Here is a 13,131-nt window from a genome sequence, read left to right as displayed (position 1 = left end):
AGCCTGGGGGAGCTTTGTGGACCGGGGGGAGGGCCCTGGGGAGCCCGGTGGTCTGGTTTGGGACCGTTGGGAGTTTGGGGGACCCGGGGTGGCGTTGGGAGGCTGGGGGAGCGTTGGGGACCGGTGAAGGGCCTTTGGGACACCGTTGGTCCTTTGGGAGATCGATGGGGCTTTGGGGGGCCCGGGGATGGCCTTTGTGGCACAGGGAGGGCTTTTGGGGGCCTGGGGGACCTTGGGGGACCGGGGAGGACCTTTGGGGCTCGGGTATGGCGTTTTGGGGGGCGGGGGGCCCTTGGGTACCCGGTTGGTCCTGTGGGTGGCGGGGGGCCGTTGGGGGGCGGGGGGACGGCGGTGGGGGGTCGGGGGGGCCAGTTGAGAGCGGGGGGGACGTTTGGGGCCGGAGGGAGGGCGGTTCGAAGCCGGGGGAGGGCCTTCGGGTGGCTCGGGGATTGCCTTTGGGGGTCTGGGTGGGCCTTTGGGGGCTCCGGAGGCCCTTTGAGAGCTTGGGGGGCCTTTTAGGGGCCGGGGGAGGCCCTTTGGGGCACCGGGTGGGCCTTTGGGGCACAGGGAGGGCAGTTGTGGGCTTGGGGGACATTTGGGGACCGGTGGTGGGCCTTTGGGAGCCTGTTGGTCCTTCGGGTGCTCGATGGGCCTTGGGGGCGCCGGAGGATTGCCTTTGGGGGTCTGGGGGGGCCGGGGGGGGCTCCGGTGGCCCGGTGCGAGCGGGGGGGGCCGTGGGGGACCGGGGGAGCGTCATTCGGGGCACAGGGAGGGCAGTTGAGGGCCAGGGGGACATTTGGGGACCGGTGCAGGGCCTTTGGGATCCTCTTGGTCCTTCGGGAGCTCGATGGGCCTTTGGGGGACCCGGGGATGGCCTTTGGGGTCTGGGTGGGCCTTTGAGGACCGGGGGCTTCCTTCGGGGTTGGGGTGGGGTATGAGAAGCCTTTGGGGTTGGGGTAGAGGACCTCACAACACTGTTAAAATACAACTTGTGTATTATAACGACCACACTCAAAACCTCTTCCAAAATCTCTTCAAAAATCACCTTTTAAAATGTCTCTAGCTGTTTCGCCGAAATAGTTCCATAAAATAGCTAAAACGGTTTCGCCAAAATTAACCCTAAACGGAATTTCGGCATGTTCCTTTTGTTTGGCATCTCTGCGCCAATGCATTTCAAATTATTTGGAAACCTTTTCGCGCGCTAAGATCAATACGTCTGCTCGGAAACGATTCTCTTGTTAGAAACAACAAATTAATTTCCCTTTCGTGAATCAATTCTCTATAGAACAACAAATTAATTCCCCTTTTGTGCCAATCAATCAATCATGACATCATGTGTGATCTAACTGTATCTCGGTGACAATTCTCTTTGGAAATGCAAGGACATTAATTAACTTGACGTCATCTGTCAGACATTATTAACTGTTTCCCGGAACCTCATAACATTTGGCTCGAATAACAACAACAAATACTATTTCCGGATCATAACATCTGCCTCGAACAGGAAGGAAGTGTCATTAACTTTGCTTTGAACGACAACAACATTGACCCCATTAACCACGTGTTCTCTCTAATTACTCTATTCAAAACAACAACAACATTGATCTTGACATTTGGCTCGGAAACAATAACAACATTGACATTTACTAAGAGCGTGCCAAAAACACACCTGAGGAAAGAGGTCATTGAACGATTACGCAATCATTCTCACTAATGACTCTATGCCCATATATGGAGTCCTGTCACGAGCTCATGAGGCATCTCTACTAGCAGTATTAAAGTAACGCCTTCACAATCAGCTGCAGTAGAAGTAGTAGTTGAAGTAGCATAGTAGCAGTAGTAAATGGAGAAGTGATAGAAGTATTAGTAGTAGCTTGCGCAAATTGCCTTTTGGTTAGATGATTTTCTCTTTTTAGTATTCTCTAAAAGTTCCAATTTAATAAGTAAATCCTTTAGATATGCTCTTTTGACAGTATGCATGCACATAGTGTCTTTTTTATTTAGTTCAAATTTTCTCTCAATATTGTAAATGGAGTAGTCTGGTAGTTGTAGTAGTAGCAATGAAATATTCCCTTTTTGATCACCTCTCTTATCATTTACTGAAAGTTCCAAATTAGTATACCCAGTCATTCATGAGTTGCGCTCTTTTGACAATCCATATACACATAAAGTGCTTTTATTTAGGTGAATATTGCCTTCGATATTCCCTGAAATGCTAACATGAGAAGTGTGGGGAGGTTGACATCTCCAAAGACATAATTATTGGACCTTTCAACACTGCTGAACAAAATAGTTTTCTTAAAATTTTTATGGGATGTTTCACGGTTGATAGGCTTGCAGGGAAGGGATTTCCAGTCAAATGAGTCCAATCACATTCGAAATTCATGTGACCATCCGTTCCATAAGAACCTTATTTGCCCGGGGCATAACTTATAACTCTTTTCCCTGAGCTCTGAAGGGTTGTGTTCACCCTGAAGGCATTGATATATGTTTTTTGGACTAGTGCAAACAAAATGGCTATCTCACAATTTTCATCGGATGCGCTTTAATCCCTCAATCACTTTTGACTCTTAAAACAGAACTAGAACTTTAAAATTCCAATCAAATAAACCAATGGCTATGTCAAAATTTCTATCGGATGCATTTGGGAAAAATATACTATAAGGGGAGCTAGCTACTCTCCTACACTTTGACTCTCAAAAAGGGCACTAGAACTTCTGATTTCCAATCCAATGAGCCCCCTCTAAAGTTTATAAGGCCACCCTTTGCATAAGAGCCTTATATGATTACGGAGCATAATTTACAACCCTTTCCCTGAGGGCTGTGAGGGGGTTGTCATCTTGAAAGATGTAATTACTAGACCTTTCAACAACGCTGAACAAAAAAGCTATCTCGAAATCTCTGTTGGATGTATTTTTGGAAATGATGGGCGTGGGTGGTGAGGGCAGGTCGCCCTCCAATCACTTTTGACTGTTAAAAAGGGTACTAAACGTTGCAATTTCCAATCGAATGATCCCTTTTCGAAGTTCCTACGACAACTCCTTCTCTACGAAGTGCCCTGGTATAAAACCAAAAAAAAAGAAGAAAAATAAATAAAACATTGTGGGCGCATTGCTCTTTACTTAGACAGCGCTATTGCGCTGGCTATGATAAGTCGACTATGTATAGTGAACTACATAATTCATCGAACTTGATATTTTTAACATCTAGTAACATTGGTAGTATAATTAATATTTTGAAAAACAATTTAAACCATTAGATTGGTTTAACAGTTGAAACAAAGGGTTGAACTGGGGTTAATCTTTCTGTTAATAAAACTTATGAATAATATTTCTAACATATTTGTATTAATAAGTCGAATATTTATAGCGAATTACGTATTTCATTAAATGTCCTATTCTTCAGTTTCCGTGGTATTTTTTATATTATTATTACTTTGGATAACAATTTAAATTATTAGATTTGTTTAATGGTCAGAACCAACGGTTAAACTGTGGTTAATCCTTCAGTTAATAGAACTTGTTAACATTAAAATATATTTTTTCTTTTATTGATAAGTCGACTATTTTTTGAGAATTACATAATTCATTAAACATGATATTATTAAGGATCCTTAATATTATTAATTTTTTTAATGTTCTGGAAGACAATTTAAACTACTAGATCTGTTAATAGTTGAGACAAAGGGTTAAACTATGGTTAATCTTTGAGTTAATAAAATTTAGATAATTTCGGAGACCACACTCCCTTTCCATGACGATAAAATAAAAGTCCAAAATAGGGATAAAATCCTTTTTAACGAGACAGTGTATAATAAATTTCACAAAAAATACCAGATATTTCGGTCATATATACAGTGACCGAAATATCTGGTATTTTTTGTGAAATTTAGTATACACTGTCTATTAAAAAAGATTTTATCCCTATTTTGGACTTTTATTTTATCGGTAATAAAATTTATTAGTAAAATGAATTTATTTTTATATCGATAAGTTGACTATGCGTTGCAAATTCCATAAATCATCAAGTATAGCATTATTATTAATATTTCAGAGCAATGTTAATACTATTAATACTTTGGAAGAAAATTTTAAAATATTAGATTGTTTAATAGTTGAAACAGAGGGTTAGATTGTGGGTAGTGCTTCAGTTTGTAAAAACCCATTAATAATAATCTCAATATAACCTTTTCATTGATATCGTAACTATGCATAGCACATTATAGAAATCGTCAAAAGTGATTCCGTTATTTCGGAATATTGTTAATATTCATAAGCAATAATATCACGTTTAATGGTTTCAGTCATGGATTGGATTAACCATAGTTTATCCCTTTATTCCAACTGTTAAATAAATCTACTCAATAATAATATTAGCATTTTTGTTATTTAATAATAATGATATGATGTTTAAAAATACAATAGGTTTAATAATAAGTTTTATTAACTGAAGAATTAACTTTATTTTAATCCTTAGTTTCAACTATTAAAAAATCTTATACTTTAAATTGGCTTCCTAAATATTAAAAATATTAGCATTATTAAGGAGCAACATAAACTAAAAAAAAATAGAGATGATTCTGTATATGAGCAGGCTGCCCCCATCCTCAATACCTTGCTCTTTGCACTGAAGTTTGACTGTTTGTCCGAAATTCTTAAGATCGACTCCTGAAACATAGCTTTTTTGAAAGTGCTAAGAAATGTAGCGTGAAGAGCTAGATATTGAGGAGGAGGCAACCCCTTCATCTACAGAATAATTCCTGTTTGTTTTTAGTTCTAATGTTGATCTTTGCTTTCAGTTGGAAAAATTGTTTTTATCTAATTAACTGAAAGATTATCCGCAGTTTGATGGGTTCAAAAGGAGTCATTCAGAACAGAAAAAGTAGAATTGATTTTTCTGACCCGTTTACTCAGATCCTGACAAAATGACGCAGTAATTATAGCTTTTTCGGGTGCTCACAGCTAAAAAAAACTGCGGTATGATTCAGCATAAATATTCATCGATGAATTTATTCTTGTTGTTAGTTTTTTCATATCTTTCTTCCTAGATTTACCAGCATTCCTTTCCTATCTAACTTCTGTCTCTAGGACTCAAGTGTGAGAAGGCAGAGCTAATTATTCACAGAGGAGATGCTCGAATTACATTGACAAGGATAAAAATGGCCGAATGAGGCTCTACCATCGTCTCTGACAAGGTCCTTGTCTATTATTCTTCACTTACCGAGCTCCACCTAAGAGAGACAGAAATTTTCAGCATAAGACGCACGAAGCCATTTTTTAACCAACGAGATGATCGGGCAAAGTTTGAAGTGCACGAACAAAAGAATTGACTTCTGCCTTTCAAGGTACAATTTGCGTAAGCTATATAAGAATGTATTTACACAGCTAGCAGACAAATCTGAGATGCAAGCATCCACATGATGATATATTTATATAATATAATTATTTAACAACGATCTACATATGAAAGTCAATATGATTCATCAAAAACTAAACGAATGACGTGGGGTGAATTAGATAAAAAGAAACACATACATATAAATCATTTAAATTCACTATAAAAAAAGAAAGAAAGAAAGATTGAAAGCAAAAATATTAATAAATATATAAACATAAAGTAGTAATAATAATACTATGGGGGAATCAACTACATACCATGTCAATGCTGTGGGGATCACACTAACTAACCAAAAAAACAATTACAACTTAATTTAAATCGAACCAAAACTCTTTCAAAACAAACAAAACTTAAATTCATACTTGCTTAATAATTTTTCCTTCTTTTTTCCTTTAAAATCATAGGGTTTCTTTACCTTACGGAAATGGTCAAATGGGGTTCAAAAGACTTCAGTGGCCTCTTCAAATATAATGGTACAGAATGGGATGTACCTAGAGCAGCAATAAGTATGAAGAAGCCAATTTGACGACTCCAAAAGCAGCCATGACATAATCACTTGCCCCCCATTAAAGAGTTATTCAGTACTTTTGTCCATCATTGCCATATCAGTTGCTCACTTTTAAAATTGACGACCACAGATAAAAGTCATTTATTACTACATACTTCTTGTCTGTTTACATACCCGTCAATGAAATGCTTGTTCCCTTAGTTCTAAGTTTTCAAAATCTCCTTTATATACCTAGTGTCGAAAGGAAATATATAGGTTATTGAAGTTCAAAGTCAAACAGATGCCAAAACTTATTACCTATAGCATGCATTTTTGTTACGAAAGAAGTACAGAACATCTTAAGGACCCGTCTCTACCTGCTCAAATACGTAGCACTCTGGCCCGAACTCAGAGTCTCAAAATTGCAGGGGGGAGCACAAGAAAACCAGAGACAGTGGAATTCTATAACTCGACGAAATCAGGATTCGGCAGTCTGAATCAAAAGTGTGCAAATTAGCTGTTGAATCTGGCATCCCTCTTTTTTTTATTAAATATTGCTGCAGTGAATATTAAAGTACTCGTCAACGCTATTAGAAAGCGGAAAATGTTACACATACAGACACATTTTGGTTGGTTTGAGTTTATCACTTACCAAAGCACATATGAGTACCTGGGCAATCGTCAATTCACTGCTCCAAGAACTTCCCCACCTAGTTCATAAAATACTTTGAAACTCACCGGCTGGTAGTTTACATAAAGTGTAATCAGAATCCTGTCACTAATTCAAACAATGTTTAGCTCGTTCTCGTAAAATCAACAGCAAAGTTACAAATGTCTGCAGCGTCTGCAAGATTGATGACCGCAAAAGAGATTTTGTGGAAATATGCAGAAAAATTCTTTCATACCTTTTGTTTTTGCTCTAGAACATTCTTTTGGGGCGATATTTCTTATAACAAGATCTCAATTTAGTTTCTGAAGTATTTTTTCGCCTGCTAGCACTAAAGTTTTGGAGTAGAAGTTAATCACACCCCACCAGAAACGTAACAATAAAAGGCCCAACTAGCTAAGGGTTGGTAAAATCAATTAAAGTGAAATCAGTGTAATAGAGAAAAGGAGAGAAAAGAAGAAGAATTCTATTACTGAGGAAACTTCTTCAAGGACATCAAATATGACTATGCGTGTAAATAAAAAAAATTATGGCCAAGACAGCATCTTCCCGCATTTATTCTGGGCAAGCTTTCAGTATCTTAAATTTTCTTCGTCCTTAACACTGCTTAAAATAATTAAACTGCACAACAGCAAATAGATCTTGAATTTCTAATTTCCAAGTAATTTCCAGGTAAATCAGCGTTATATACTCAATTGCTAATTCCATTCAAATTGGTAATTCAATTGTCATTCAGAATATGCTTTCTAGCCAAAGGCTAGCCTATGATGCAGTTCCTATTTAACTAGAATGTAGTCTTTGTCAATGGTTAACTTAAGATGGGATTCTCTTCAACTGCTTGGTTTGGTTAGTTGTCTGGTTGTAAAAAGTTTTGAAGACTTGATTATTTTCCATGATAATTTTGCCATGCAGCTTTAGTCCAAGGTAGCTACATTGAAAATAGGAAGACAAGAAGATTTTCCTCCTTTCCAAATGAGGAGTAAAGCACACGGTAAAGTTCTACCAAATCATATTATTGAGTTAGAAATAAAGTTAATAAACCATACGATGCTTTTTTTTATGCTGATAACGAATATAATAATCATTTCTATCAGAAATGAATTTCAGCCCCCCCCCCCCCCCTATATATACCTAACCTAACCCTGAATTGGCATATATAAGAGGGGGGGGGGCTGAAATTCATTTCCGATAGAAATGATTATTATATTTGTAATCAGCATTTAAAAAGGCATTGAATGGTGTATTCGCTTTTCTCCTAACTCAATAATATGATTTGGTAGAACTTTACCAAGCACACTTGCTTTTATCTGAATTGTCTGACAGAGGTCCTAAAAACATAAGTTTTTGTTTTCTCTTCAAAGTAATTTTATTCTTTCCCAAGGGAAGGTGAATCCCAATCCATGCTTGGTGTTTGGCTTTTAGGCTATCTTCTTACACCATGTAGCATTTAATGAGAAACAATTAATTTATTAACCCAGACTCTTATAAAAGAGAAGCACAATATAAAGTAATGAGCAATAAAGAAGGGATTTAAGCAGCACTTCACAAGTCAATAGGGCATACATAAGCATCCACACATTCATAAGCATAACATTGCATTAGTAGTATATTTCTCTGTTGTTTTACATGGTTTAAATTGTTGTGTTTCTCCGTTATATTTATTTGTGTCCTTAAATACCAATAGCACCATGTCATTGCAAAAGAATTGTGATCAGTTTGATGAGTATATTACCTGAACATGTAGATAAAAATGGAGGGAAACATGAAAAATCTGGTCAATAGATATTTTGTTCATGTTATAAGTAAGAATATCATCATTATAGTATTTTAATTTAGTTTTTCATGTAGCATAGGGCTGTATCTGGCACCATTAGGTGGAAAGTAAGGTTCATTTTCATAGTAATGACTTATATTTGGAAAGAATGTTGATTGGAGAACTGAATGGTATTATTCTTTTGTTTAGTGTTTCCTTAAAAAGAGGGGATAAATCACACCACTACAAAAAAGGGTTTAAAAAGATAGGTAAAGATAGAAAGAAATATGAAAAAGTAGTTAAAAGAAACCTTCTGCACATTAAAAAGGAAGAACTTCATTATTATTGTTTTCCTTCTAATTTTGTATATAGGACTTTCTTTACCTATTAAGGAGGAAGGGGGGGGGGGTAATTTTAAAAGTAGTAACATTTTACAAGGGTGTTGAATAGAGAACCAAATGTTACTTCTCTTTTGTGACTATAGTGCTTCTTTCAGAAGAGGGCATAAACAAGAGCAATACCCTTTCCTTAGGCTTTAAATCTAATCATAATTGTTTCATTTTATACCACACAAGTTTGTTCAAGTTCATCAAAGGTCAGCATCCCTAGGAGAGAGATGCAGTGGAGGAAGATTTCTTCCCATTTGTGCTGTAAGATTTATTTTGAAAAAGTTTGCTTTTGCAATACATTGTTTGCCTTTTATAATATGAGGTCAGTGCCCTTTGGAAAAGGAAGGGTAAAGGTAAATACCTCATGACTTTCCAAGGCATATTTGGGCTTCTGGTTTATTTGTTAAAGTATCTAGTTCAACTACTTTCTAATGTAAAGAAAAAACTCTCATCTAGAATTTTACCATAGGTAGAATTCTTTATCCTGGGCTTTTTGTTATTCTGGAAAGTAGTATAGTTAGGTAAATGAAATTTTCAGGAATAGATCTAAAGCCTAAATTATGATCTTCCTCTAAAGGGTACTGACTTTTTGATCAATATAGTCTAGCTTTGGCTGAAAAGCTTTTGGATTGTTAAATCCCTTGATTGAACTTGTATTGTTTGTTTAGAAACCAGTCTAGTTTTTATCAGAGCTTTGTATTTCTTAAGGATTTACACCATTTCCTTGAGTTTGGGAATATAGAAAAGTGCTCTTCCATTAGAACTTTTAACAAGGTTAAGGACATCAACTTCTCCCCATCATATTCTGCAAAAAAAAGCTAATCTGCCATTTAGGTCTACAAAACCTTGTCAACACCTACTAGCCTTAACCCTGTGCATAGAAAATGCATTAAGAAAATATTGTATGTTCTTGTCAGGGGTGCAGCTAGGCTTCTGGGTTTGGAGGGGATGATATTGAGAATATGCTGACAAAATTTTCCAGTGTGCTGACAAATGCAGGCACAAAAGCTACATTTCCAAGGTAAATAGGCGGGGGGAGGGGGGGGGTCCCTTTTTTAGTTGTGCCCCTGGTTCTTGTGGTAATTTCTAATAAAATTCAAGTGTGTCTGTTACCCAAAATCTTAGCTGTGTTTGTCTCAGGCAACACATGGATGATTTTCTCAAGATTAAATATAAAGCCAGACAAGGGTGATTATCTAATAGGCATTTGAGCTACCAGAAAAGAAAAAAGAAGATTATCCTTAAGGTGCAAAAATATAATTTAATATGGTCAACACAACCCTAACACCTGCCTCACTTTGGTTAATTGTGCTTGGCAAGAAGCAGATGATAAGCTAAGAATTCACCCCATTAATGCCAAAAATATTGACAAACATATTACAGAGCTTTAGATGAGGAAACACATGTTTTCTTACTTGCCATCAACAAAGACACCAGCAAAGATGAATCTTTGCTTATAATTCTATGTGTAAACAAATCCTCATTGGCTTCAAGATAGACCTAAGTGCTTGGGTCAGAATCTTACCTTCCCAGTACCAGGAAAAGCTGCAGCTGTTCAAAAGCATACAGTGATTTACTAGCTTGTGCAGGCCAACCCCACTTTATCTAGGAGTTGGCAACATTCTTTGTCCAAAAAAGTGAACCTACACAGTCACCTGCTTTTTATATGGCTGAGTCAAGCAACCACATCCATAATCAGTTTCAAGGCAAGCAAAGATATGAATCTGATCAATATTGTCCAGGACATCAGTCATCAGTAACCACAAATATGGTGAAGTATCCAAGAATATAGGGATGCTAGAAACAGAATGTGAAATAAACTTAAAGGACAGCACCCACTATAGTTCCATATAGGAAAGTACCACTACCTCTGAATCAGAAGCTAAAGGACAACAGGGCAATGCTTAGAATGATAGGCTACTTTTATGGCGTGGGTACTGTCCACTTCTTCTGTTTACACCCATACTACTGGTGTGGAGGAGGTAGGGTAAAATTCTCAACAAAGAGCTGATTAATGGCTTGGTAAGTATTTGAGGCTGTTTTGTGAGAGGTCAAACCAGTGATTTCATTTTTCCTGAGTTTTGAAGATTTCTTGAAAAGAAAATATTCCCTGCACATACCAAAGTTTAAAATATCTTAAGATTTTCACAACATTTCATCAGCACTTGTTGGGTTGGTAAATAATGATTTTTACAAATTTCATTATAAACATTTGACAACACTGGTTTACACATGGTTGTCTAGTGATTATTTTTCAGTTTTTGGAATTAAACTAACCAAGTTGCTTTTCATTTAGGAGGGCAAACTTAGCAGATTTTATTGAATTGCTGTCCCATTTTCACTTAATTTTGACACAAAATGACTAAGTAATGCCAGGAAATCTGGCCCCACCTCTATGGCAAAATCCCCCTCCCTTTAGAAATGTCCTCTAGATAATTCAATCCCAGTGAAAATTTACTCCAGACAATTACCCTTCACAACTCTTCCCACAAAATTGAGATCCAAAAGAGAAAGCAAGACATTTAAAACAATTTTGTATAGGAATTCTGGCAAATAATTTCCCCTGACAAGTTCACCCCTTGAAAACTTTCCTCCCAACAGAAAATTCCCCCTTGGAAAAAAACCCAGCAAAAGCATTGCCCCCCCCCCCACCCAAAAATGTATACATACTTCACAATAACCAATACCATACTGTGTCTAAAAAAAATGGGCAAATTGTATTACTGAAAGACCTTTCCCCTGGGACTGTGGGGGGTAATTTTATATCCAAAGGCAGATTTATTGGGCCTCACAACTATGATGAGCAAAACGGTTATCTCAAAATTTTCATTGGACAACTTTGAGAAAAAGAGGGGGGAGAGGGGGCCAGGTTACCCTCCTATCTTTTTGGTCACTTAAATAGGGCATTAAAAATTTTAATTTCCATTAAAATGACCCCAATAATTCTAGGACCACTTGGTCAATACAATCACCCCTGGGGGAAAAAAAACAAATAAACACGCATCCATGATCTTACTTCTGGCAAAAAATATACAAGTCCACATTTTTGTAGATAGGAGTTTGAAACCACTACATTAGTGTTTTCTGATATGCTGAATCTGACAGTGTGATTTTCATTAAGATTGTAATACTTTTAAAGGATGTTCCCCCTTTTTTTGGTTATTAAGACTAAACTTAATAAAACTTATATATTTGAAATCAGAAAAATAAGCCAATTCTTTTGATATATCTATTGGCATCAAAGTTCCGTTTTTTGAAGTTTTGGTTACTATTGAGCCAGGTTGCTCCTTACTTGCAGTTTGTTACCACAAACTGTTTGACTATGTGCACAAAAGAATATGGACAAGTAACATCAGCAGTATTTTGTCCCTCATATTCTCTCTCTGCATTTAACAAGAGCTGTAATATATTCAGGCGGACATTCTTATCTTGTGCTTTTGTGATAAGGATTTCTTGCAATTTTTCTGTAAGAATGCCAACAGTTAAAGCAGGCCTCCCATTGTCTCAAGCAAATGTTTTGTTATAAAAGAACAGAGAACATTGCTTTTATTCAGTAGATGAATTGACATTAATCTATTGACATGGATTCTAACCAAAGGAATTGTGATGATGATGAACACTATGAGAAAGAAGTAAGTGGTATATTTTTTATTCTACCCTTAGTGGTTGGTGGGACTATTTCTAATACAGTGTCAGTTTATCAAATGACATTTACAGTCCCATATAGTCCTAATACCCCCTCCCCCCTCTTAAAAATTTTTTTTTTTAAATTTACCCACATTAATAAATAAAACCACCAACCCACTACCCACCTCAATATAGTTATCCAATTTTGTTACTACACTATCAACCCAATCCATATAAACACCCTCAAAATTATGCAAGTCTGGATGAAGTGGCAACATTTCAGTAGGTAAAAAACGTGAATGCACCTCATCTGCCTTTTCATTTAAATAAATAATTTTTTGTGCAACATAAGAGTGCACTATGTCTACCGGATCTGTCATGATCCTACTTGCTGTTAGTGAATTAAATGGATCCCCCAACTCAGCCCTATAAATATATACATTGTGCAAGGCAGAGTTGGTTAAATAAAACTCGGGCATAGCAGGGGGTGCTATGGGAATTTCTTGACCCGCACTAATTTGTTCAATGGTGGGGATGTTGTGCCTGAAATCCCCGGCTGACTCAACTGACCCTTGAGTGTATCAGGACTGAGACAATCAGTCCAGGCATAATCATTCTCTGATACACTCTGGGGCTTGAAGGTAGTTGATTGAGCCAAAACCCCTGATAAGTACTTGCTATTGCAACATCACTATTAACATTACTGAAATAATCATCTATATTTGGGAGCAATAAACTATTCTCTACTCCAAATAATTTTTCAAGAAACTTATCTATCCACTCTTGTGAGACATCTGACTTAAAATGGGGA

General features: G+C 37.2%; 1 protein-coding gene across 2 annotated transcripts in view; it reads left to right on the top strand.

Annotated features, from left to right (window-relative positions):
* The first annotated feature begins 7,147 nt into the window (after positions 1-7,147).
* LOC148942805 (cAMP-regulated phosphoprotein 19-like) overlaps positions 7,148-13,131 on the top strand; it is a 24,028-nt gene continuing 18,044 nt past the window's right edge. Inside the window, exon 1 of one of the 2 annotated variants that reach the window (XM_089102213.1) lies at positions 7,148-7,223. The gene's annotated coding sequence lies outside the window, so the exon portion shown is untranslated. Of the gene's footprint in view, positions 7,268-13,131 lie in introns of both variants that reach the window. The other variant, XM_089102214.1, reaches the window with a different exon arrangement.

This window comes from Artemia sp. Qi Xiang Cuo, chromosome 16, assembly GCF_049724085.1.
Source record: "Artemia sp. Qi Xiang Cuo chromosome 16, ASM4972408v1, whole genome shotgun sequence".
NCBI lineage: Eukaryota > Metazoa > Arthropoda > Branchiopoda > Anostraca > Artemiidae > Artemia > Artemia sp. Qi Xiang Cuo.
This window is presented reverse-complemented; position numbering and strand designations above follow the sequence as displayed.